The sequence below is a fragment of the Ciconia boyciana genome, chromosome 21 (genome assembly GCF_034638445.1).
Source record: "Ciconia boyciana chromosome 21, ASM3463844v1, whole genome shotgun sequence".
NCBI classification, from domain to species: Eukaryota; Metazoa; Chordata; class Aves; order Ciconiiformes; family Ciconiidae; genus Ciconia; species Ciconia boyciana.
In genome coordinates this window covers 1,562,542-1,588,668 of record NC_132954.1, presented here as the reverse complement: position 1 = coordinate 1,588,668, position 26,127 = coordinate 1,562,542, and the positions used below count along the sequence as shown (strand labels likewise).

Here is a 26,127-nt window from a genome sequence, read left to right as displayed (position 1 = left end):
CTCCTGTACAGGTGCTTGCTGTAATTTTCTGAACCTGGTAGATGTGGATTGCAGCGCTAGGGTGGAGGTCGCCTCTCCTGCTGCTGTGGTTTTCTTTCTGGCTTTTTATCCAGCAGCTGCCTAATATAAAATATGCAGAAACAGAAGCTACTATTGGGTCTTTCCCCTTGTAGCTGAGTGACGTGACCAGCAGGTACCCAAATCCAACCCTCCCTTCCCTGCTCTCCCTGTCCCTTGCAGCCATGCATTTTTCCCTTGCAACATTCATGAAGTTGCTTTATTTACTGATGAAGTGTTACCCTCCTTAGGGATGCTGCTTGCCCAACTTTGCGGAAGTTTGTGGAAATAAAATACTGTTCATGGAGCTTTTGGAGAACCCTCCATAAGAAGGTGCTGTGCTGCTGGGTATTGACACTGGCCACCAGCATGTTGTAGAGGCTCAACCCAGGGTCTGGCACCCATGTTGGGTGGATTTTAAGGGCTGGGAGTCACTTGGCTGATATGAGACAGATTAACACATTCCTTGAGTGAAAAATGGGTTTGTCTGTTCCCTGCTTTAGAGCGTACAGCTTTATCTGTAGGGATGCACGACCCACGGCAGCTTGCTGCTGTCTGCAGCCAGGTTCACAGAGCTGGGGGCACGTTGCAGATCCACAGCCATGGGTTATTTTCAGAGTTAAAATGTGGTGGCATAGGATGGGCAGCACAGCAGCATTCCCTGCACGAGCAGGAAAGCTGCTGGGGACGGGGACAGGCTGGGGAAGACGGTGGTGCTGCCCCTGCAGAAGCCACAGCCTTTTCTTGGGGAGAAGCTGTTGGCCTGGAAATAACATGAGAGCGGCCGGGGGAAGAGCACAGCTTCCTGGAGAGCACCAGCCGCTGCCCTGCTGCGACACAGCCAAGCCTTTTGTCTCATCGGTGAGCGTTAATTGAAGGGGACAGATTTTGCACCCTGGGAGCAGCAGGTAGCCACATGCCAGTGAGAGCTCAGAGCTGGCTCCATCAGCAAATACTTCTTGTTCAGCTGCAGTTATAGCTCATTATCTCGCTGACCTTTAATTTTGCAAGTGTTTCTTGCAATGTGTTTCTTCAGCCTGGTCCGGCTTCTGACCTCCGTTCCCAGAGGCAGTGGGATAATATATTCATCTGCTGTGCTGTCTAGCCACTTCGCATCCCTCCCTCCCTCCCTCCATCCACCCCTCTGACTCTGTCCTTTTTGGCAATCTGTCATTTTTATTTTTGGTATGACTCCAGGAGCTGAGTAAAAAGTACTTGGGCAGCTGGAGCGAGAAACAATGGGTTTTAAATACGCTTTAACGTGTTTGTAAACAACTGCACTTCATCAGGGTCCCTGCCCAGCACACTGGCAGCAGACAAAACTGATGAGACTCTTCTGAGATCAGAATTAATTACACTGCATGAAATGGTGCAAAACAGACAACGATGCAGTGGGAAATATCTCCTGTTCTGTGGTCCGTGTCTGTTCGTTTATGCCATGCTCGTCACTGTGGCCACTGAGCACCTGAGATTGCTCTTCTCTTAGCTGTGGCAGGGAAGAAGATGAGCAGAGAGCTAAAAATTTTGGGAAGACTGAGTAGCTGTTGCACTTTGAGGATGCTCCATGGACTGTCCGTTGCGATGTCACACTTGTTGGAAATCATCTATCAGGGAAGATCAGTACAGGGAATAATGCTGCTGTCTGTCAAAATATCCCATTTCTCCTGAATTCCCACAGCTTGTCCCTGGTGAAAAAAATAGTTTTGTGGTTTCTTTGTATCAGGGAATAAAAAATTCCTTTACTGAAGATGATTTGAAGAGGGAAGCAAGCTCAGAAGCAAAGGATGGGGTCAAAAGAGCCTATGCTGGAGCATGGGTTGGATGCACATGGGTTGGGTGATACCAGGTAGCGCATTAGTCCCAGCTCACCAACTTTGATGGATAAAGACTGACTATGCAGGTACGGGACTCCCGCTCTGTTGCTGAGGGCTGTGAGCGGAGTGGGGCTGACCTCATGATACAACTGTTCATACCTGACACACGGGTACAACTGTTTGTACCTGCAGGAGTTTTTCTAGTGGGGAAATAATGGAGGAGAAAAATCACGGTGCTTTGAAATCAACCCCTTTGCTGCATTGTACTCGGCTCACAAACCCCTGTTTGGTCTGTGGCTGCTCCTGCTCAAGGGAATGGATGCAGCTGGTCTCTGACTCTTCTGTGAGTAACAGTGTAATTGCAGAAATTGGCACGGTGGCTTGGAACGAGATCTAATTAATTAATTCAAGACATGCTGGGATTAAATTTTATTAAACCTTGGAATCAGAGTAGACTAGATGAAATGTAAGCAAAGGTTGGGAACGGAAAGGAGGGGTATATGCCACACGTGCTGCCTGCCAGCGCTGCTTCCGTCGTGCCCTTCGGTGGTGGGGTACGGAGGGTGTGCTCAGGTTATATATAGATAGATACATATGTACATACATATACATAGTACATATATATACACATATATACACCCAGTTTCTCTCCAGCCAGGGTGATCAGGGAGGCTCCGCTTTCCTTATCCAGTTGCTCTGGATTTTTACGTGCAAGGTGTCTGACCCGTCCCTCTCTCCTGCAGCAGGTCATAAGTTGGGCACCTCTGGCCATGTACTCCCTAACATCATCTGGAGTGAAGAAGAGGTTTCTTTTGCTTTTCCTCTGATTTTGTGCTGATAAATGTGTTGTGCTCCATCCAGACCTGCCTATTATTTCATAATAAGGGATGTCAGCTCCATATTTACTACCTTTAAAGTGATTTGGGGTCTTCTGGAATGGAAATTCAAGGCAGTCGTTGCTCACATAGTTGCATCGTGATGCTTACTCTGCTCCCAGAAGCTGTCTGGTCAGGCTTGTGTGCGCTGGCACAGCTTTACACTGCTGCACTTTGCAGGAGTTTTTTGACAGCTAAACAAGTGTGTATGTGGGGTGTTATGCAAAACCATTGGCTCTCCAACAAGAGGTGCAGCACAGGACCCAGCCTTTTCAGGGACGTTGTTTTGCCTGCCGAATCTCTAGCATCCCACATGAGCCGTCTTTTCTTCTGACAGTTTCAGGAATATACTTAATACTAACTTTAGCTCTCCCTCCAAGGTGGATATCTTTGGGATTTGGGCACAATGAATGCCTTATTCATAAAACTACAAACACTGTAAAAAGAAGGGGGGGGTGGGGTGGGAAAGTGTCCCACCCTAAAATGTTTCTGATCTCCAAGCAGCTATAATTTCAGCTTGCTCGGAGAACAAGCTGAGGTAGTGTTCATTTTAACAGCCAGGAAAGGGCTGTCTGTTTATATTTAGGGCCTTGTAGATTTGCGCAGTATATGCAGGTGGCACATTAAAATGTGTGGATGATTTCTTACCAGGATAAGGCTGTGTTTTTACTGGACTGCCTTTAATTCTGTGTGAAGGCTAAGTAAGTAAGCACTGAAAATTTTGTTGTAACAGTTTCTGGGGTTGAATTTTGTAGCCTTTGGAGTGTTGTTTTGAGCTTAATCCTGGTGAATTCCTCCCATGCACCTTCCTACACAGTTTTCCCCAGAACACATGTTTTTAAGAGCAGTTTGGCAGCTCCTGCCACTTTGAGTTTGTAGGGCATTGGCACTAGTGATCATCATTCAGTTCTCACTGGGTAAGTGTTAGTAGACCACTGCAATGAAAATAAGTAGGTGGGTAAAGAGCATCTTCCAGCAGTGAAGTGGGTAGTGGTCCACGATCTCAGTCAACTTGGAGGTTGCAGCTCTGACCTTCACCTCTGCATGGGCTCTGACTGAAGAAGGCTGTGCCTCCCATCTAACTCCAGTCTTGCTCATTATCCCATTGGCTTCAGGAGCTGCAAGAACTGATTCACTGCTCACCTGCAGTCATCTTGATTTCAATGGCTTTTGCTTGGTATGAAGTGAAGAGGACAATGTATCCAAAACAAGTGCATGTGCTTTTGGGCCATGGCTTCTGGAGTTGGGTCATTGGTGCTGTTTGTCCCCCAGTACTGCAAAGTCCTGGTCAAGATGCAAAAGAGACAGCTCTCCAGCATGGCTGAGATTGGTCATTCAGAGAGAGCAGCATTAATCTCCAGAGAAACAGAAATTGTTAAAAAATGTGCACGCTGCTTGTTCTTGAGCTGTAGCTGAACAGCAAGCAAAGATGCCGAAGTTCTCTTGCCTATATTTGGGAGTTGAAAGCCTGGTCCAGTCACACACCATTCTTCTGCCACCCCTCAGAAATTGCTCACAGGCGACTAATCTTGCTCTGATAATAAGTAATGCCTTTTTCATGGGGGAATCCAGATACTTATTCGGTATTTGCAAAGCTTACCACGGTCTCAGGACTGAGAAGATTTGTAAAAGTAGAGTGCAGCTATTAACGTCAGTTGTCTCGGTCTCCTGGAGAGTGCCCGGGCTCCAAGGTTTGTTCACAGATCCAAAATTAGGAAGTTGTGGATAGTTTTTTCATTCAGACCTATGAAAAGGCCTGTTTGACTGAATTGAAACACCAGGCAGCTGTGATCAATGAGGTTCAAAGTGAATTTAAGGGATGGATGGAGCTCAGTGCAGAGAAAAGATTGAATTTTACTTATATGTACCTGTAACATACTATGGCAGGTTATGGTCTTGGGAGATGGGGTAGAAAACAGTGAAATCCAGGCTCAGTTTGCAAGAAAATATTTCCATGCATGTTTGGGTACTTTGCTGTGGTAACCAGAGGGCCTATTTTTAGAATCTTTCTCAAGATGCTCCTCTATACTACATTGAGTTGCTTGGGAAGCTGGTGTACAAAGTTGTCCCAGGGGTTTTCAAGTTTAAATGAGTATTAATTCAGAAAGATTCCAAAGGATTATGTTCTTCAAAATTGATCAGATTGTATGTGAGATCTTTCTGGCTGCAAGTCCTGCCTGGACTTCATGTTGGGCATCTCTGAGATCCCAAATTCCAGCATTTAGGTATGGAAAGGGTTGTCTTTTATTTGGCCAGGTGCTGACTACAGCACTAAACCAATGATACTGTAATGGCAACTTGTCTTAGCAGTTAAACAGAGTAATCCCAAAATATACATTAGCATTTTTAATCACAGTATTTTTGGCCCTCAGCCAGTGAAGTGCCTCCGAGTCTAATCTAGCAAAGATCAGCTCTCTGTTTTCCTGCGAAGATTCATCACAGAAGAGAACAAGCCCACAGGTTTAGTTGTACATTTGTGTGTGACTCTATGGTGAAACTCTTACCCTATCTTGTTCATCTGAAAGTCCTTCAGATTTTACTAGGCTAATACTCGGGTATTTATACGTTCCAGTTTTCAAATGGAAGGCGTTTAGAAGATTCAGGTTGAAACATTTATTTCTTAGGAAAGTGTTGTTCTGCTCCATAAGGTATATATCCAAAAAGAACAAAAGCAGCCCTATTCAAAGAAGCCACAAACTGCGCCAACAGAGAGAGGCAAGCTTCTTTTTCAAATGTCATTCCTCATATTTTATTGTCTTTCATCCATAATAATATACACTCACATGTATTTGAAAAAAATAACAACAGCTCAGCAATTGCACTTTATCCATACCATGCTCATGAATACATTGTATTTTGTGATATATTGTTTCTCTGTCGGATTTTTTTCAAAGATGTTCTGCAAAATGTTTCCATGTGCATTTTAACAAGACAGTTCTCTGTCTATACATGGATTTTGTACCAGAACAATTTACACTTGCTCAAGGGCTCCATTATTCTTTGAAAATTTTAGAAATGCCATGACCAGAAATACACAGAGGAATGTCCATACCCTGTCAGATTCAGAGGAAGAGGTATGCTTACAGATCTCCATTGCTAACATACGGGCTATCAAAGAGGATTGATGGGGGAATGGGACAGTTTGGCCTAATGGAGGCCCAGGATTGGCACACAAATTTTTAATGCATTTCAATATGTGAGCCTCTTGAAGAAATGAACCACAGCTTTGAAAACTATCTGTGTGTAATGGGTCATCTCCAGTCAATGTGAACAATGTTGCTGTTAAGAGAAGTGTACGGATGATGGATTTGCCTCCATATGACACATCAAGTGTGTGTGTTAAACTAACATGGGTATTACGCAGTGAAAATCCTAAAGTGGAAAATGATGTGCTGCTGTTAACATTCATAACATGGGAGCTCTCGGCTGTTGAAGACTTTTACTTTTAACAAGATATATCTCAAGTATGTGTTGTCATCTTGAATTATATTTCAAACTCTATTCTGTAGCCATAGGAGCAATTATAATGTTGTTAGCTTAGTCTGAATTCTTATGTTGTTTATATGAAAAAAAATACATCTTCTCACAGACAAGGAGTTAGCATTTTTTAATGTTTTGGATTTGCTTTAATCCCATGTGACCACAGTTATGCATTTAATCCTGGAAGATGAAGTAACTTTTAAACTCAAAAAGATACTTGAGTTTTAAGAGTGATGTTTACCAGCTCCATTTCATGTTGACACAGATAAACAAAATGCCCTTTTTTTTTCTTGGTTGTTTTCTTATTTCTTCTCTTATTATAATAGCACAGAAGCAAAATTAAGTAGGTGAGTAAATAACATCTTCCAGCAGTGAGGTGGGTAGGTTTGTTTTCTTATTTGTTCTGGGTACAGAAAGAAAATACAGTCTCTAGAGTGTGAATGTTAAAAACAGGAGGCTAGCACCTGGTTATGTACAGGTAAAGTCAGCGAGTAGCATTTAGAAGAGGAAATCTGAAATCTGTGCACATATTTAATCTTCATCAGTATTACATCTGGTTGTCATATTGTGGTGATGGGGAAGCTCATGAGAAAATTTGGGTGTTACAGCACGGGGGAGAGGCTGACATGAAACCTCTCCCTGTGTACAACTGTCCTTTTGCCAGTGTAAAACCAACTGCATGTGTATTAAGCCAGCTCACATTATGGGGAAAACTTGTCTGAAAGCTATTAGACATGGGCAGTCCTGGTATGACAGCGTGGTTTATACTACAGTGATCTGGAAGCAATAGCATTTTGTCATCTGCTGGTTGTGGTAGCACGACAGCCAACGTGAAGTATTCGTTTGAAGAATGTCAGTGCATAAACTCATTTTTTCCCCAAACCATGCAGGGAGCGTTACTGAGATGAGTGTGGAACAACAGACGTTTTTGGTTTTGTTGGCATTAATTGAGATGGATGTGAAGGATTTCTATAAATCAGTGCAACGTTTAGAAAGGGTGAGTCACTCTGAAGATGCATCGCAGTGGCAATGTATCCAATACACAGAAATTCGATCAATACAATAAGCATACTGTAAAGGTATACAGGATACGCTAGTCTTGTTACTTCACCTGCTCTGAAAATGCAAAAGCACGTGGCTTCTAATGAGATTAAATATTACATTTAAAAACACTAAACCTGTTAATGCAGTGCATGATTAAGCCCTGGAATTCATTGCCAAGGAAAATCTTTGAGTGGATCTTAATAACATTTAAAAAAGAGACAGACACATCTATTATTAACAAAACTAGGCATAGAGCCGTTCTGTGAGAGGTATAAAAAAGCAAGGCTGCTTAAGAAATAGTCTTACATGTGCAAGCCCAGCAAGGAAGCATTTGTTTTTTCCTTTTATACTCACTATTATGTTCTGATTTGCACCTGTCCTTGAAGTGCTGGCACCTATGACTGGGGGAGGTGTCCGCAGAGCTGCGAGGTCCACGGGCAGGTCCTGCAGCTCTGACCGGGAGATTAGGGAGCTGCTTAGATAAGCAGCAGGTCAGCTGAGGCACTTCTGAGACTGCTCGTGCCGTTTAAGGTCACCATACCATTTAGCAGAGAAAAAAAAAAAAAGGTGTCTAGGTTCCAGCGATGCGGGGTGTTTTCGTAGCGGTTTGCCTGTAAACAGCCAAACATGGGGCTCAGTGGATTGCTGCGTGTCTGAGCAGCAGTTGTTTTGCTTTTGAGCTCTTTAAGAAAAGCTAGAGGAGCAAACAGGCCAATAAAACTGGCTGCCAGCAACCTCAGAGTATTCCTGGGCTTTCACAATCCCCACTTTGTGCTAGAGTTAACCCAAGCAAAACCCATGGAGAGGGAAAATGGGATGAACCCTGTCTAACCAAATGGGTGTCCTGTATCTGGACCTTGTGTCCAGGCAAAGCTTTACTCCTTGATTCCTTTCTTTCTTAATCAGCTTTATGTCACTATAAATCCATGCAGTGATGTGCAATGACCTGCTGATGGTTTCTGTCATGTCAGTTCATGATCTGGTGGGCATTAAATTTCATGCTTGATGAGGTTGCGTGTGGCTGGGTCCCATCCTGTGCTGTGTAAGGAGAGGAGCTTTGTTTCAAGGGGAGGCAGAGGCATGATGTGGTGATGCTGCGGGCAGAGCGTGGCCACGCTGCCTGCATCTCTGCCTGTGGGCACTCTCCAGGACCTAGAGCCCCTGTAGCACCTTCTCATATGGCGGTGGTGGTTTGTGGGACAGCTTCAGGATACGGTGGACCCAACATGTTCTTCTTGCCTCTGATCTCAAGCTTTCCTTGGTTTGACCCATGCCAGCCTCTCCTGGCTCCAGCCGTGGAAGGTTGAAGGTTTGTGAGGGCATGGCAGCACTCACCTGGTGAACACAGTGCGATGTATACCGTAGTACAGAGATGGATGCCTAGGACCAGATTCTCCACGTCCATGCCGGGTGCTTCATGATGCTCAGACTTGCCCAGTACCAGCAAGCTCTGGGGCAGGGAAGCCCTGGGGCACTTCAATGTCAGATAACAGTCCTGGGCAACCTGCTCTAGGTGGCCCTGCTTGAGCAGGGGGTTGGACCAGATGATCTCCAGAAGTCCCTTCCCACCTCAACCAAGCTGTGTTAATGTGCCTATGAAGGATGTCCCCTTATACCTGGGTACACAGGGGCAAGGCAGGGATTAAAAATAATAGTCCAGTGACCCTGCCACTGGTGCATAGCCTCTTGAGAGCTGGGCTCCATGTGTCTGCTTCTTGTGCTCTTGTTGTGACATGGGACAGGGCACGAGGAGTGCCGGAGCTCCAGCCCCTTCCCAGCTTGCAGGAGGCAATCCGGGGCTGTAAAGTTTCAGCTTTCCACCTGCTGCTTTCCCTCTATGTCCTGGGAACTGCCTACTCGATCTCCCCTCTCTGTCATCCCTCTGGGCTTGGCTGTGCTGCTGCACCCCACTGGTTGCTGCCGTCTTGGACAATAAACCCTGAAAGGGCAATTCACCTTTATATGCCTTGCTTGAGCGGTAGTGAACAGAGACCTGGGAGGTGCCTGGCTCTCCCTTTCTACAGACGTGGCCTCTGGGAGGTGATGTGCAGATCTACCAGCCGGAGAAAAGAAAATTTTCAAGCTAATGGTCTTTTTCCAAACTTTTCCTTGAAGCTTGTGTTACTTCCAATAATCCACAGTCAAAATGGCGGGGGGGGGGGGTGGTGGTGGTAGAGGATTCCCACAAACCCCCTGACTCAAGCTACTGGTCCCAGGTCTCTGGGCTATTTGAAAGCCAGCCCTTTGCAAGGAGCACCCGAGGAAGCCTGCTTCATGCTTGCTCCTCCTTCTCTTCCTCCCTGGCTGTGGCAGTCATGAGAATGGCAGGAGTCCAGCAAGCCCTTACATACTGCTGCTCTTTACACTTTGTCGTGAGCCTCGGTCTGGGAAAGTATGTAAGAACATCCTTAAAGTTAATTATGTGTTTCAGCACCCTCCCTAAGTAGGCATGTTTTTTTAATCAAGACCCTAAGTTGGAGGTGAGAAGAGACAGGATGGGAACCTCACTAACTTCACCCTGCAGGTTTGAAGTTGATTTTATGCCAAAACATCATTAATTTCTGCCATCTCAGAAATTAAGCCTTTGCTGTCTGTGCTTGGTGCTGAGATACGTAGGTCTTGCTGCATAGCTCTATTAGCTCAATTTACCTTTCTCTTCCAAGACAGTTTTAGCACTAATTGACCAGAATTCAAACCAGCTTTCTCTCCTGGTAATGTGGTTCATTGCTTATAATTGACCTGCTTTTCTGGCAGTGAAGAGAGCTCTACCAGCCAGCATATACTGTGTGACTCTAGCCTGTAATTACTTAGATTTAAGCCCTTGAAGGAAAATTTTAGGAGCTTTCTCTGCTGAATTGAAACTGTAAAATAATATATATAAAAGAAAAATTTCCAAGCTAGTCTTTTAAACACCTAAACAGAGTCAGGGAAGGAAGCTTAGCACTGCTGAGCTGGTGGCAGAATACAGCTTTCTGGAGGAGGTTATGGTTTCAGATCTCCTGGATGGATGACCAAGAAAGTTATTTTTATGTCACTTTCTCAGGGCTGTTGGTTGTAATGGGTGACACAAAGGTACCGAAACAGTTTTGCCATTCTATATGCACACTGTACCAAAGAAACCTCAATGCTTAGGTGTTGCAGTTGACCGCAGTCCTGTGCAGCACTGCAGCCTCAGCTGCAGCAACTCCAGTTGCTGGTACTGACGCACTCACACACCAACATCTCCACACACAGCCCTCTCCAACAGCTGGCCAGGACACCCCAGTCCCTCTGACAGCCATTTTTTTCTTGTGGTCTTGCCTGTACAGAGAGACACGCACCCCGCTGGCTCCCAGGACCTTCACCTACTTACCAACTAGTCTGATTTGGTGTTTGCTAGTGATGACACACCAACCCCTGGTCCTAGCCCAGCTGCTGCACCTAGACCCCATACACATAGGCACGCAGAACAGAGTCCCTCACCCAGGGAAATAGAAATGAAGTTTAATAGAAGATAAGACAGAATGCACTTATCGTGCACAGAGCATGGCTGGTCAAGCATACTGACCAGCACTGTTTACACAGGGATGGCCCTTTTTGTCTCCTTATCCCTCTATTTTACCACATATGTTCCTCCCAAAACCATCTTGATCCCTCCTTTCCCCACTGTGGTTCCTTCCCTAAACATCCTATTGTAAGTCTTGTGCAATCCCCAAATGCCCTTCCCCTGCATCCTGTGTGTCCCACACCCCCTCAATCTCAAAGGAGCTCCAGTTGACTCATCTCACTGGGTTTCAGAACTGTACCGTGAGGCTGTGGCTCTCCTGGGACAGCCCTAGGAGGAGCCAGGCAGGGCATCCCTTCCTCTGAGGCCATAATTTGGGCTTCCACCTGCCGTTGTGCCCTGTGCTCTTCTGGGCTTGTAGACGTGGGCCTGGGATGGGCTGATGGCTCCTGGGATGGACCTGGGAGTAGCTGGGCAGGGCGTTATTTGGTTGTCCTGCCTGCCATGGACTCTCTGTTCTCCTTTGTGGGTGTGCAGGTGAGATTTTTATTGCATAACCTAATATAGCCCACAGAAGTGGCAAAGAGGGTCATGGCCATGTTCTGGCACAACCTTGCATGGCAGTCTCCACCAAAAGGTGATGTCTCCCACCTTTCCTCATGGGAGGTGAGGGGAGCAGGAGCAGGTGTCTAAGGGGAACGGCAAATCTCTAGTTCAAGGTAACATCGTAAAACGTATCCTGGGAAGGAGGTGACTGCCCATCAGCAGTTCTCATACAGCGTCTCTCATATCTGTGTCAGAGAGCAGCTTTTGTGTTTCATGCTGAATTTGGGGGCTGCCCATGCCTAGTGGGTGGTGTTCAAGCAGCTGCCTTCCATTTGGATCAAGACATAGATATTAGGTATGAGCCAAGTGTCCAGCTCCAAAGCTTGGGGCATTTCTGAGCATGTGTGGGTGCCTGAATGGAAGCACCCAGGGATATTTTAGGTGCTACATGGCCTCTAGTCAAGTTTAGGCATCTGTAAGGCTAAGCAGCTTGGAGCATGGCACATCTGAATTGCTTTCCTGAATGTGCACACCACATCAGATGCCAAAGCCAGTCAAAGATGACAAAGCAGATGCAAAAACATCTGGACATCACCTAAAGCTCAAAGATTTTCTCCATCTTCTGCTGATACCCAGCATAGAGCATTGGCTGATCTCCCGCAGAAGTCCTTTTCTATTCTCCTGCCTTGGATGTAAGTAATAACACAACTTCTGCCATATAGCCATGAGGGAGGGAAGAAAATTGAGAGAGTGGGAAACATACCTCGCTGTTTAAATTAACCTCTCTGGGATTCTTTTTAGAAGATAGGAAAAATGACAACCTGATTTACAACAACCCTTTTCTGCCTTGAAATTCACTGTGTGCCTGTCCTGTCTCTCTGCATCTAGAAATAAATCATCAAGTGCTTCAGAAATGCACTCATAGAAATGTACCCTTTTATTTGGCCACCATATGCACTTGACAGCTCAAACACTTTTTCAGGCAGCGCTGCCTCTCTGTGTTTCTTCTCCAGACCCCCTTAGTTCGAATTGATTTTATATTTAGGCTTTGTGATTTTTTCCCTGGTTGGGGTCTCTAAGGGGCCGCAGAAGGGGACTGGAGCAACTTTTTCAGATTGCGTAACACTGTTTTGGGGAGTTATAATGGGAAACTTAACAAGGGTGAGCAGATGAGTTTTAAAAGCTTCACCCTCCAAAATGAGCACGATGTGCATGGATACATGAGCCCTAAATTCACAAAAGCTGGTGTAATAGCAAATTGTTGAAGTATCACCCAGCTGCTGTGTGGGCCAAGACTGGCTCTGGTTTTGCCCAGGGCATGGGAGCTCAGATGCAGAAAATGCTTTTCTCTCTTTCCACTTCACAAAAAAAAATCTAAACTAAAACGAAGCATCAGGATTTGTCCTTCTTACCTCATGTGACAGAAGAGGCAATCTAAAGGCAAAGAGAGAAGACTGCCAAGTATTTAATTTCTCTTTCTCTGCTCAATAAAATAACCAAACATAATCTGTTGGCTAATGTTATGCCCTTGGCACAATGCTACACCGAAGAATGAACTTAAAGTAGTTGCAAAACAAAAATTATTTTTAAAATAATTGCAGTTTTGAAAGTTTGTATTTTTATACAGAGAAAATGTAGGACAGGAAACTGTGTGCTGTGAGGGTGAGGATCAGTGCAGCTTGCCTGTCCCCAAGCTTGGACAACGTGTTCACAGGCACAGAGGAGAAACGCGGTTGTGCTCTCCTGAGCACCAGAGAGCAGGAAAATTGGGATTCACACAAACAGAAACTTTGTGCAGGAATAGCCCAGCTCTGACCACGATTTTCTCAGATCTGGAAAGAAATCCATGACAGAGGCTCCCAGGAAGTCCCCAGCAGAGTCAGACTTAGCTGGGTCCCACATGTGGGATGCCCTTGTTCTTGCTGGTTGTTTTGACACATGGAAAACCCCAGCTGATTTTTTTTTTCCAATGAATAACTAGTTGTTTACTTAAGACAGATCCAGTTCCTAATGTGGAGAGGATTATGATCCACCTCAAACCTTCCAGGTTATTAGGAGGCTCACCTGGGTGGAGAAAATCTGATCTCATCTGAGTTTCCCTCATTGTAGCTGAACACTTTAAACAGCAAATTAATTCAAGCCAAATGAGAGGGTCTTCCTCCTGATTTCATTTTTCACATTAAAAAATGTGAAAGATCTTCATTGCATCCCGAGGCAAATCTCTGAAATAAGACATCTGTGCACACATACAAAGAAAACCTGTCTGCCAGCATCCCTACTACAGATATAAACTTATGTGAACTCTCCCCGTCCTCCTCTCACAGAATCTGCTCCGAGACTCCGGAGCCAGAGACTCCGATGGCAGAGGAGTGCCTGCCTTTAGTTGTTTCCTTTGCCCTGGGGGTGGTGGCTTGGAGGACCTGTGTGTACTGCTTGGTTAGGAGTCCACATAATCCCCATGCGGAAGGCTGCGTTTCAGTTTTCTGGAGTTTCAGTGACATTCTCTGGATTCCCAGAAATCTGCATTCTCATTTCCTAGAGAATGGAATGAAACGGCAATGCCATATTTTCTTTTTCAGGAATAAATCCCCAAATTATCTCTATGGCCAATTCATACTCTTTCAGTTGATTGTGTGACCCTGAATGCAAGAAGAGAGAATATAGGACAGCAGAAAAGACAAAAATCAGAGAAAAATACCTTCTCGTGCAAAGTACGTTTATCAGGGGCTCTCCTGGTGGTTATGAAAACTCCCTTACTCCTTAACAAGATGTGTGGCCATGTTTACAGGATAGCCAGCCTAAAAAACCCCAATAAACAGTAACATTAAGAGAGCTGGGATCTTGCCTGTGGACTGTTTACTTTCAGGTTCTCAAAACTAAGTTTGGAAGGACGTTAGCCAACTCTTGTCTAAATCAGCAATGTCCTGCCCAGTCCCTGGTGCTGTGCTGGGAGGAGCAGCTGTCCACAGATGGGTCGGATCCATCCCTGAGGGCCAGAGTAGCCCGTACACTACTCAAAGGAGCTTACTGGGGGTTGAACTTCACCTGCAAATGCTCCAGCCCCCATTAGGTTGTAGCCACATACACAGACACGGTCTTGGCTGTTGCAGAAGGTTACTTGGCCATGTGGTGGCGTGTCAACTAATGACTGGCTGCACATACGCTTCCAAGTGGACCAAGCACTTCGCAGGTGTTTTCCCCTGTTTGCGCAAACTGTTTGCAGTTCTGGGTTTTCATCATGATACTGATGAAGTTCCATCAGCCATTGGAGAAGACCTGACCTTGTCTTCCCTTGGTGTGTCTTCTTGGGTGCAGTTTGATGGTACAGCCACGTACCTACTGGCCACCTCTGGAGCAGGGATACAGGAGTGGATAGACCTTGGTTTGAGCCAGAATGGCAGCTCAGGTTCTGGAACCACAAACACTGCAGTGGTGATATTATAATTTCCTGCAATGCATTGATTCAGAGTGTTAGGGGTTTTTTGATATCTTCATTTCACATGTTTTTATTTGAATTTATTTTTGTATGTGACCTGAAGTCTTAATTTCCTAAGTTTATAAGTTACTACGTCTTATTTGGAAGGGTTTTTTGGATGAATTTCCTTGTCTAAAATGTATTTTTTTTTTTGCACGGCGTTCATTAGTGAATGATATACAACTGAATGAATTATACATAATAACGACAGTGAGGGTAATCAGGTGACATTTCTAGTGGTCATGCACTCACACACACACATCCTTTTAAGAGCATGCTACTGAAGTTTCGGGGCAGTGCAAGCAGCAGGGTTGGGACTCCTCTCATCTCTCTCCAGTTGAGAAGTCATCCACTCTCCCTTTGCAGTCAGTAGAGAAAAAAATGTTCCAGGGCATGATTCACCTACTACTTTAGATGTGTATCTTGCAATGAAGCGATTCAACTCTGGGACTTCCTCCATAAAAGGAGGTGTGGAGGTATTTACTTTGTAGAAATCTGAAGCTGAGTGAGATAAATTCCAGCCAGGAAGCATGCTGCAGAAGACAGACATTAATATATTTTTACCAGCAATAGCTTAGAGGCCTGTGCTGCCAAGAATAGCAGATTGGGAAAAGGTGTGCAGGGTTAAAACCCCCAGCCCCCTTTTTCTCTGTATTTTAAAGGCTTCCTTTGTGCTATGCAGCAGCACACAAAGATGCCAAACAAAGAGGCGAGGCTGCTGGGAGCCTTGAAGTGCCCAACGTTCAAACTACCAAGTAGCCACGAAGTTTTTAACAAGCAGTGGCAAGTGAGCAATGAGAACTGCTGCCATACTCTGCTGGCCCTGCCCATTCGTTTCAGCCACCAGTGAATGCATGGACATGATAAATAAGAGATTTGTTGTTTCTTGTCTCATAACAGCCTCAGAGATGTATTAAGTAGATGATGCGACATAGGCGAGCATACTGGTTAGGTACAACAGTCATTCGTAACTTTGTTTAATTATATTTTTCCTAGTGTAGTCTACATTTAAGATTTTACTGAATTTTAACTTTGCACAAAGTATTTCAGACCCTATGTTACTGTCCTGTTTGGTCGCTTAGGACAAAGGCAAGATTGCTGCAGAAACTAGTTTTGCACCAGTGCTAACATTATTGTTCAGTGGATGCATGTTTCTACCCTTAAAGAACAAATGCTGTGAATTTGGAGAAGCTGTGCTGTGTGCATTTTCTGATACATCAAAGAACTGAAATGCCTGCTTTACAAATGCAAAAAAACCTCAACTGACTCTTAACTATAAAGTTATGGTTGTTGCCTGAATGATGCTTTTTTCCCCCCTTTTTCGGTGGTGTTAGGCTGCTGCCTGCTTTCCCTTGAGCTTCCATCAAAAGATGCTGTCTGTTAGTGGCCAAATGCACGCACCCCCCACAGTCCTGTTGCGTTTAGCCACAGATGCAAAACTTATGACGTTTTATTATTGAAGTTTGTTAAAAGGACACAGTCCACTAATAAAACTATTTTGGTTTTCTATTGCTAATTCTGACTTGAAAGAGAGAATATGAGCTGACAAAATGTTGCAAGTTTCTTTAGCGAGAAGCAGAAATGAGGTAATGCAATTAATGCAAAGAGCAGCAGAAGCTTCTGATAGAGCTCTTGTCATGGGAAATAATTCTTCCAAGAAAATTCACTGATATATTATTACCTGGCTTCACAGTATATGGGTATTTGTGGAGTTTAAGTCCAAGCACACACTGCTGATGTTACTGCCTTAAAAGCTTTAAGAGTTTGTAATTGCTGCTCAATATACTGCATTTGGAAGAACTGTATTAAAAGTTGTTTGTTTATCCCCAGGTCCTAGCAGAGGAGGCGGTTTAAGGGAATGCATGAGTGTTTTGCCTCTAGAAGAAAATAACAACTGTCCTCATCCATCTCCATCCAGGCCTTGTACTCATCCATCTCATGATGTAGCCCCATTTAAAGCTGCACTTCAGGATTAATCTAGTTTTTCTCTAAGGAGGATGTATTATTCAATGTTTCTTGTGTCATTCATTATTTTACTTCTTCCTGGGCGAGTCTGTGGCCATGTGCAGCATGAATTGTCCTATTTAAACACCACCGAGAAGCTGGGGCCAAATTCAACCTCAGAATTACTCCATTGAAATGAATGGGCAAATTGTTAGGAAAACTTCTGTGTTTATCTGTGTACATATTAATGATATTGAAAGACCACCCATCCGAAGGTCTGGATGCCCAAGGGAAATTTTTAAAAATAGTAAACTAACCTGCCAGTTCAGCTGGAGCACTTGACAAAATCCTGCAACTGAAGTGAGAGTCCCTCAGCCTCACAGGGCAGTGCCCCGTCTTCCCCCTCCGCTCGCGTGCCAGAGAGGTAAATTGGGCTGAGCAGGGTAACCTGAGAGGGAACTGTTATGGGAGCAGTGTGCGAGCAAGTGCCAAAGGTCCAAGACGGGGTACACGGCCCATGGCCCCCGCCGCCTCCTCTGCCTCTGCTGCAGGACGGGTGCCTGCAGCAGCAGCTACAGCGGGATGCTGCCCTGGAGGGGTGGAAGAAGCAGCCAGCTATTGCTTTGCGTGGGGTTTTCCTCTAAAACACAAGTGATGGCAGCATTTGGGTTAATCCTGGCTGTAATGACACCACTGCAGAGGGTATGCAGCATGCTGGTGATGTGCTGAGACATACCAAGGCATGCAAAGTGCAAGTGGAGTATCCACATCCGAGCATCAGTGGGTTGGGACGTGTGACTTAAAACCTGGAGCTCGTCTGAAAACTCAAAGGCTGTCGTGCTCCCTGAGCATGGCATTCAAATAATGCAGGCTCACCCAGCAAAGGCCTCGCTTCCTGTGAGCTTGAACAGCCCGTGTGGCACCAGCTTCGCTTTGCTCACTCGAGCAGCTCAGGGCCGTACCACGCTGTTTTGCGCAAAGGACACAGACATCCCGGCTCAGGCTGCCTTGGCTGGACCACTCTCTGCTGGTGGTCGATGTTTTGCTGTCACCAGGCAGCGAGGCACGTAGTGAGGGAGGATGGGGCAAAAAAGTTTTGGGCGTTACTCAGTTCTCACTTGCACTGGAGTAAACTGGGAGTGAAGGGATCAACACTGGTGGAAGGTCAGGCTCTGTGTTTCCTTTCACACACAGGCTTTCTCCAGGGTGTACGTTGGTCTTTTTTCTCTGTTACCTCCCCCACCCTTTGAGTATTTTATTTATACTTTTGTTAGTTATTAATTTCTTTTGTTTGGTTTCCTGTTTGGTGTTTGGAAGCCTCATCTCACTGCTGGTTGCTACACATGGCTTTTACTCCCTGCTTCCTGGAGGCCTCAGGGGTTGTGGGCACAGGGTTCTCCCTGCTTGGGAATTCATCCTTTGCCATACCGTGTTTAAGGTAAAATGAATCTAAGCAGAATATTTGCATGGGACAGTTGATAACGTCACAGTCAGAAATTATTGTGGTTGTTTGAAAAGTGTAGTCAGGGTCAAAATTAAGGAGAAACAGCTTTTAGGCAGCATGATTGAATTTGTAAATAATGGCTATTTCTATGGCATCTTTTGTCTAAAAGGCTGACAAATACATGCGGACTATATACATATGGTACTGCCAAAATGGAGATGGCTCAGGGATTGATGGCTGATTTTACAAACAGGCATTTAGGATATTTGAGATGAGCAATTTCTAATGGGACTTAGGAGCTCTACTAGGTAGAATTCAAAAGACCTTATCCAGTAGACGCTACGATGGCAATTTGTGACCATTTAACTTCTTAAAAGCAAAACGGAACTTTTATTTTTGCACTATTTTTGGGGGGAGATAACTCCTGTTATACAGTGTAATTCAAAATATATGGTAAAAATGCTTATTTAATTTTTAAATTAACACTCGTTATGTATAGACACCCATTCTGCTAGATGTGGACCTACTCTGTAATACCTTGTTTCACGTGTGTTGATGTGGTTATTGGGGTGTTTACCATATATTGGTTTATGTCAGTGGTTTCCAACCTTCTTTTTGATTTGTAAATCTTACATTTTACAGTGGGGTGCAGTCATTTGCATAGCAAATTTAAGCTTCCAGGCGCTGGGTTTGCTTTTCTTAGTTACAACTCACAAAACCCTTAGAAGTTGCCTCCAGATCCTCAGGGCTCCCCAGGCACGCTGGAAACGACTGGTCTAAAATTAATAGGAAGGTTGTACAGAAAAACAGAAAGGAAGGGAAAAAACGCGCTGGAAGGTAGCCGCGTCCCTTCCCTCAGTGCAAACAGGGCTGGCAACTGAAAGTGTCCACACTAATAGCTCTGAAGATGCTATCTCCCATCCCCAGGTACTTTGTAAAACTGTGTTAGGCGAGTGGGAAGCTGCTCAGGTACTTGTGCAAAAAAATAAAAATAGGGTAAGATGGTGCTCGAAGACATGTATGTGGTTTATTCCAGCTGTGCAATAGGCATTGCTTAAGGCTATTTGGTATTTATAGGTACACCTATGGCTGAAGGGAGAGGTCCTAGGTTTCTGAGTGGCCCTCTCCCTGGGAGATGCTGAGCAGGACCCAGGAGGCAGGCAGGGAGCTGGCAGGCTGGGTAATCCCCGGCTGCCGGGAGTGAAGGTAGAAGGAAGGGGCACAGGTGGATGGAGAACGCACAGCCCCAAGGCGAGGGTCTGCGCCACCGGCAGAAGCTGCCAGGGACGGCTCCGAGGCAGGAAGCACGTCAGCCTGGCTATTTTACTCATTAATTCCTGCTATGCCAAAATGCAGCAACTTCTCTCCCCGAGTGCTTTTCGCCGTAGCAGAATACGTGTGCTCGCTCAGATTACTCATAGTTGGCTGCAATTTCTCTTCGCAACATATTGTTTGACAAATGTCAATTCTGAAGAAAAATAATTTAAATTATTTCTTCGAGACAAAGTTTCAGATTTAACGTTGAGCAGATGCTCTGTCTAAAATTAGCATAATGATTCCTCATGCCTGCTACTTACCAGGACATGTGTCTTTAATGTAAGTGTTGGAATAATAATGAAACTTTGCAGTGATTTTTTGGATAATTGAAGATTCTCCCGCATGCTTTTGAAATGTTTAACGAGCACGGGGACCTTTTGAGTTAAGGAATGAGTTATTCCCATTTTGCAGATGTGGAAAGTGAGACGCTGAGCTCCTGTGGTGCCTGAGGTCCGGGACCGAGGCGAGCTGCGGAGAGCTGAGCCACAGCGGGGGACCAAGGCTCCCAGGCAGCTGAATGGGCACTGCCCAGGCATTAAGCTCCTGCCTGTTGATGTGATGGCTGAAAAGGGATGTGGGCTTCTGGGATCAGACTGCTCAAAATAAACATACCTCAGGAAAGGTGCCTGGTGGGATTTCCAAAAACAGGGAGAGCTCAGGGCTTGTCAGTGGCACTGACTGTGCCTAAAACTTCTGAAGATCTTGTTTCACTTTTAGGGATTTACCGTTCAGGTTGTAAAAGGTTGTTAAATATGTCTGAAATACATTTGATTCACAGGTTTCTGCTGCTCCAGCTTTCCCGAGGGGAAGGATGACATGAAAACCCTACTCTCTGTCCCCTCTTCGATCAGGAGTGTGATTGCTCATACTTGGGCATAGGGGCTTTAAAAAAAAGACAAAACACACAACAGCATTTGTAAGTCCCCAGACAGTTTCCCCAGATGGGAAGACTTAGACACAGAAAGGTGAAGTGACTTGTTGATAGCTGTATAGCAAATCGGTGGGAGAATTGACATGAAAATCCCCGATTCCCAGGCTGTAGCGAAAGGGTTCTTTTGGGGGAACCTCCTTTCCCACTCGGTTACTCAAATGGCATCTCTAGCAGTCATGTATATGGAAAACCTGAAAGTCCTGACCACGCTTTCGGCTTCTGTTAATGCGTTTTACCAGCAGGGAACAGAGGGATGAGTTAGGGACCAGCTGGAAACGTGCAGAGCACCGGAGGGTGCTCCGAGGAGGAGCTCTGCTGGGAACTTCTGCGCAGCAGCAGGGATGGTGGAAAAACTAATAGAGCTCAAAAAAAAAAAGAGGTGGGAACAGTTTCAAAGAGGCCTTTTCAGGCAGCGGGTAATTTTTGCACACCCTGGGCCATGCGGAGGTGAACAGGGGTGGGTGAAGGGTGGGAAGGCAGCGTAACCAGTCTAAACACTGAGGGGAGGAAAAGAGTCTGACCTTTAAATGGGGAGTGAGATGTGGTTGTTTTAACCATCCTCAACCTGAGGACAGTCCCTTTCCTGACTAAATGCTCATTTCTAACAAAGGATTTCCACAAAATTGACCACTGTGGCCTGAACTTAACCCCGTGTGTTCCTGACCCTGCAGTAGGAAGAGGAGCCTCAGGGGAACCTGGCCCTTCGTTTTCCCATTTAAGCAAAACCACACTCTTCCACTTAAGAAAAGCCACTGCCACCAGGCAAACACCTTTGTGTTGATTGCCTTGAATGGCCGTGTTTGTACCGTTCAGGGGAAAAATACCTGGACCTTTGTGGGTGTTGGCACACAGAGGTCAACCTCCCCAACGGGGAAGACAGCGTTCTCCATAACTGGAAAGATGGCGTTTGGGTGTTTGGTGTGATGGGCAGAGTCAAGGATGCTGGTTAAAAATAAATTAAAAAAATCTATAGCTTTTTTTTTTGGTTAAAATCTTAATTGTGCCCATATTTGGTACTCTGTGGTGCACTTCAGAAGCAACATTAGCACCTTGCTACTATTTTCACGAATCCCTGGGACTGTGTCTTCCAAGGAGAGAGAGTTTATCATAGTAGGTGCTGAAGCTTCTCAAAGGCACAGTGGGTGCCCTCGCCCTTTCAGACTGGAAGGTGATATTTTAGTAACTGCTTCTCACAGCCAGTTCTCAGTTCATCCCCATGTGCGAAGAAAGGAAGGAAGGTCGTAGATGTGTCAGGAGGAGATGAGCTGTCTGTCTGGTCTAGTAAAATCATAACCATTGTGAGGCTGCTGCTGGAATCTGAGGTGCTTACACAGTAACTGAGATATAACTGATTTTTCCCCACTGTGGCATGGAGTAAATGAGACACTGCTTTTTGCTTCTGATTAGGGGTCGTTGCGTTTCTGTCCGTGCTCTTGTGAGCTGTATTTCATTTATTATGTGTCCGTCCAAATACTCAAGTCCAATTTGATGAAGAAAGTGGATGCCTTGCCATATCCAGTCCCTTCTATTGCCACAGTCCCCCTGCTCAGTCCAGGTTGCGTTAGCTGGCCTTTAGGTGACAAACCTGCTTTTACTGCTCTTGGCTCATCAGAGTCGGTCCTTGCAGAGCTCCGGATGTGAGTTGCTCTCTGTGGCCAGGAGCAAACTGATGTGCAGCTGGGACTGTAACCCCAGCGACTGAGACGGAGCAGCTTTGTAATCGCAGCCAGCCCAATGTGACAGTTCGCTCGAGGGGAAAACACAACCAATTTCAGTGTTTATCAAGTGAGGTTTGGGAGGGTAGAGGACTCTCCACATGCACTGGTTGAGAGTCCTTGTGGGCCCGTTAGCGTATCCAGTGTCTGACTGCATCCGTACAATTCCTTAAAGACCTCAAGCAACTGCACCTGCTTACACCAAAGTGACTCAGGCTGAGAGAGAGAGGGGAGATCGTAGCAGCATGGGAGCAAAATTAAACAAATAAAACTATGAAGCATTTTTACATCACGCTCTAATTCTCATTTCTGTCCAGAATGAGAGAAGCTGAGATTGGGTGTGAAACTGGGCTATTGAGGAAATAATATGCTTATAGAAAGTGCATGTGTTACATGGTATTTTCTCAGTTTTAGCACCAAAAGCATTTTGGGGATGCAGTTTACATGGAGTTTGCTCTGTGGCTGGTTGGAGATGGGCCAGACTGGTGTTTTGATAGCAGGTTTCCAATCATTAATTCTCCTGAAAAGCAACATGCTGTTTTCTGAGCGAAATGACAACTCTGTTGATGTTCACCCAAAAAGCACATCCTGCTAAGTTTCTTGTTGGCCTGCCAGTGTAATTCTTTCCATCATAGAGACTTCACATCATCGTTATTTCATCGTTAGGTGACTTTTTTTTGGCTTAACCCTGACTTTATAAAAGTCTGGAGTCAGATAGGAACATAGGCTTGGTAGTAGTGTTTTTTGGGGGGAGGTTGTTGGTTTTTTTTTTTTTAAACTAGTGATTTTTTTTGTAGCCTGCATTAGAAAAGGAGGGCTGAGATGCAGTTTTGCTGGGATGGCCATGCCAGCTATGGCGTATAACTGCTTTCACCACAGAATGTTTTACCAGGTACACCATATAGCGGCCATCAGTTATCAAGCATATACTGATGAGCTGAGCAAAATAAGCAATCTTGGCAAGAGTTCTCCTTTTTGCCAGTAAAACCCTAGCTACAGTAGCACTTCTAATGACTACAGAAGAAGCACGAAACATTTTGCTGAATATGCACGTATATTTTAAATGTAAACACACCCTGGGATGCAAGGCTACTCTTCTGCTTTCTTCTAAAAACCCCCAGCCTGCTTCTTCCCAATTGCCTGGCTGAAAACCCAAGGTTATCTCGCTCTCTCCTCTGAGCTCATCTCGGCCCCCCCGCCCCAGCCCGGAGCCGGGATCCCGCCTGGGAGCCGGGACAAACACCACTGGAGCCCCTTTGCCATCACCCCGTGGAAGAGGGACCCGCTCTGCGGATCTCGCCTGCCTGATCCCTGTGCCTTGCCTGCAGCCGTGTGAAGGAGCGCTTTGCCTGCCCCTTTTAGCGCAAGGGCTCAGGCTTTCAGTTCCTTACGGCAGTGGTCACTTGGGGAAAAAAAAAACAACCAATACCAAAACAAAAAACAGGCAAAAAAAAAAAAAAATACGAAAAAGGACAAAAAAAAGGAAGACGAAAAATAATTATAACAATAAAAAAACAACAAACAAACAACCCGGGGTGCGTTTTGGGGCTAAATCAGGCAGTTTGAACGGGTGCAGAGCCCCGACTCCCGCTGTGGCCGCGCTCCGCGCCCGCCCTCGGCCGCGCCGGGTGGACGTGGCTGGGGAGCTCGGAGTTCCCCTCGGCTGGAAACCCCCGCGGGAGCGGGCTGCCCCCGGCTGCCCCCGGCACGGCCCTGCGTGGGCAGCCCCGCCGGTCCTTCCTGCAGCCGCGGGGGGATGCTGCCGGGTCCCCTCCGGGACGGCATCGCCCCACGACGGGGCGGCCGGGGCTGTATGTGCCCCCCCGCCCGCTCCCAAACTGGAGCCCGATCTTCTGCCGGGCTGCTCTGGGCTGCTGCCGCTCGGCCGGCGCGGAGCGGAGCGGAGCGGGCTCCCCCGCGGTGCGGTGCGGTGCGATGCGGTGCGATGCGGTGCGGTGCGGCGGGTGCCGCCGGGGGAGGCTGCCGCGGGCAGCGCCGGTGGGGGAGTGCCTGGATCGGCGAGCGGGGGGAGCCGGGACAGATGGGGAGGGGACGAGGAGGAGGAGGATGTGGGGGAGGCAGGCGGCGAGGGAGGGAGGCGGCGGGGCGGGCGAGCCGCGCTGGCAGCGCCGTGCCGGCAGCGCGCTCCCTCCGCCGGGCCGGGGCTCCCCCCCGCCTCCTTCCCCCCCAGCCCCGGGGCAGCCGGCCTCCTCCGACGGCACCGGCTCCGGCAGGCAAGAAGCCGCTTTTGCGATGGAAAGAGCTGGCGGGGGCGGGGCGGGGTGGGGGGACCGTCTCCGACCCGCTCCTGCGGTCCAGCCCGGATGAGTTTTGCTCCCCCCGCTCCCCGTGCGTGGGCAGCCGGGATCGGGCAGCGGGCTGCCTCGCAGCGCCTTCTGCAGCACCCGGAGTCAGCCGGGGGCTGAAGGATTCCCTTGTCTGTGCCGAAAGCCACAGCAGCTGCTTGACAACAGGAAACAATGTGTAGTGAATGGAAAAAGGGGGTGGCGCTGCCTGAACAACTTCCCTTTACATCACTGCCCAAATAAGGAGCTTTAAACTAACCTTTTCTATTGCAGCCCGGCAGAAGATCCCCCTGGAGTCCCAGGGTCCCTACCTCTCACCGGGCAGAGTCATGGGAGAGCCGCGGCTGCAGTGCGGGGGGCATGTGCAGGTAACAAATCTGATCGCTTCATTCCAGGCACTCGCTGCTGGGGGCGGGGAGGTGCTTTAATATCTATATAATTTCTTTATTTTTCTTGTATCAGCCGTGGTCAGTGCCGAGAGGGAAGAGTAGCCGATGAGGCGTAATTAAGAGCACGGGCATGTCTCGCTGATGAGGTCACTGCAATGAGTAACCAGGAGTTACTGGATGTTGGGCTACTGTATACTGTAAACACGGAGGGGTTGTTTCTCTTGATCCGCCGCCAGACAGCCCGGGTGCCTGCACTGGCACAGGCACAAACTGCAGCTCCACTCTTAATTGGCGGCCACCTCTAATTAAGGTCTTGCGAGCTGTGGACTTTCGCTGGCTGCACCATGTGGCAGGGGTGAGCTGTCTGTCTGTCTGTCTGGGACGGATTTCCTCCTTATCACTTGTACAGGAAAGCAAGTGGGGAGTGGAGGGGTTGTTCTTGGGCGACACGTGATGTGAGCGAGAAGCTGTGAGAGTAAAATCCCAGCGCGAGCTACTAGCAAGTTGACTTTCCCAACTCAGAGTCCGAAATATCTGCTGGGCTTCTGCAGGCAGGTGAGGAGGTTGAACCTGCTGGATGCAGAGAAGGAGGGCCTGTGCCTGGGGCTGACCTTTTTCGTGTTTTATCCTTTTTAAGTGTTTCTCACTGCTGATTAGCACCTGCACATCAGCATAAAATGAGGCAGCTTTAAAAATACATTAAGTCTGAGTAAATGAGTGCTAACGATTTAAGCTTCTTAATCCTCCTCGATGGAAATTAATAATGCTTTTGATGCACCCAGAGGTGTGATCAGAAATGCAGACGCACACTGAGCTGCTCTATGCAAATGTGTGGATTGTTATTCCGGAAAAAGGCACCGTGCATTATTTTATTTCCCCCCCCTCCCTGTTCTTTAGCTAACTGGCCAACCATCGTGAAAGCGCCTGGCACTTTTACCCAGTTACACTCTGATGAGTGGAAATGGCTGGGGCAGCTGACGTGGTGATTTATGGTGTGAGCAATACAATCCAAACCCTGCTCCGCTGCTAGAGGATAACCTGTAGTTTACAGCCTTTTAGTTTCCTTGGTGGTGAAAGATTATTAGTGTCAGTGCACAGGGCCAGTTTTAACCTTCGCTGTCTGGATGTCCTGATAGCCTCTTTGTCGTAACTCCCATCTCTCTTATTTTATTTGGCTTCAGTGATCCCCTAGGAAGCTGTGCTCGTTGGGGACTGTCAAGTTTTTCTCACAATCCCAGTGCTTCAGGAACTTTTCATTCTGATTCTTGCAGGAAAACGTTCACAATGCTGTCAGAGTGCGTTTTCC

At 46.7% G+C, this 26,127-nt stretch overlaps 1 protein-coding gene across 8 annotated transcripts in view; it reads left to right on the top strand.

The window, feature by feature from the left end:
* HIVEP3 (HIVEP zinc finger 3) overlaps window positions 1–26,127 on the top strand; it is a 276,233-nt gene that overhangs the window by 130,245 nt on the left and 119,861 nt on the right. For 5 of the 8 annotated variants that reach the window (XM_072885470.1, XM_072885468.1, XM_072885473.1 and 2 more), the window contains exons 1-2: window positions 24,226–24,360; window positions 24,706–24,800. The exons of 1 other annotated variant lie outside the window; for it this stretch is intronic. The gene's annotated coding sequence lies outside the window, so the exon portion shown is untranslated. Of the gene's footprint in view, window positions 1–23,963; window positions 24,067–24,225; window positions 24,361–24,705; window positions 24,801–26,127 lie in introns of those variants that run through there. 2 more of the 8 variants (XM_072885467.1, XM_072885465.1) reach the window with 2 other exon arrangements.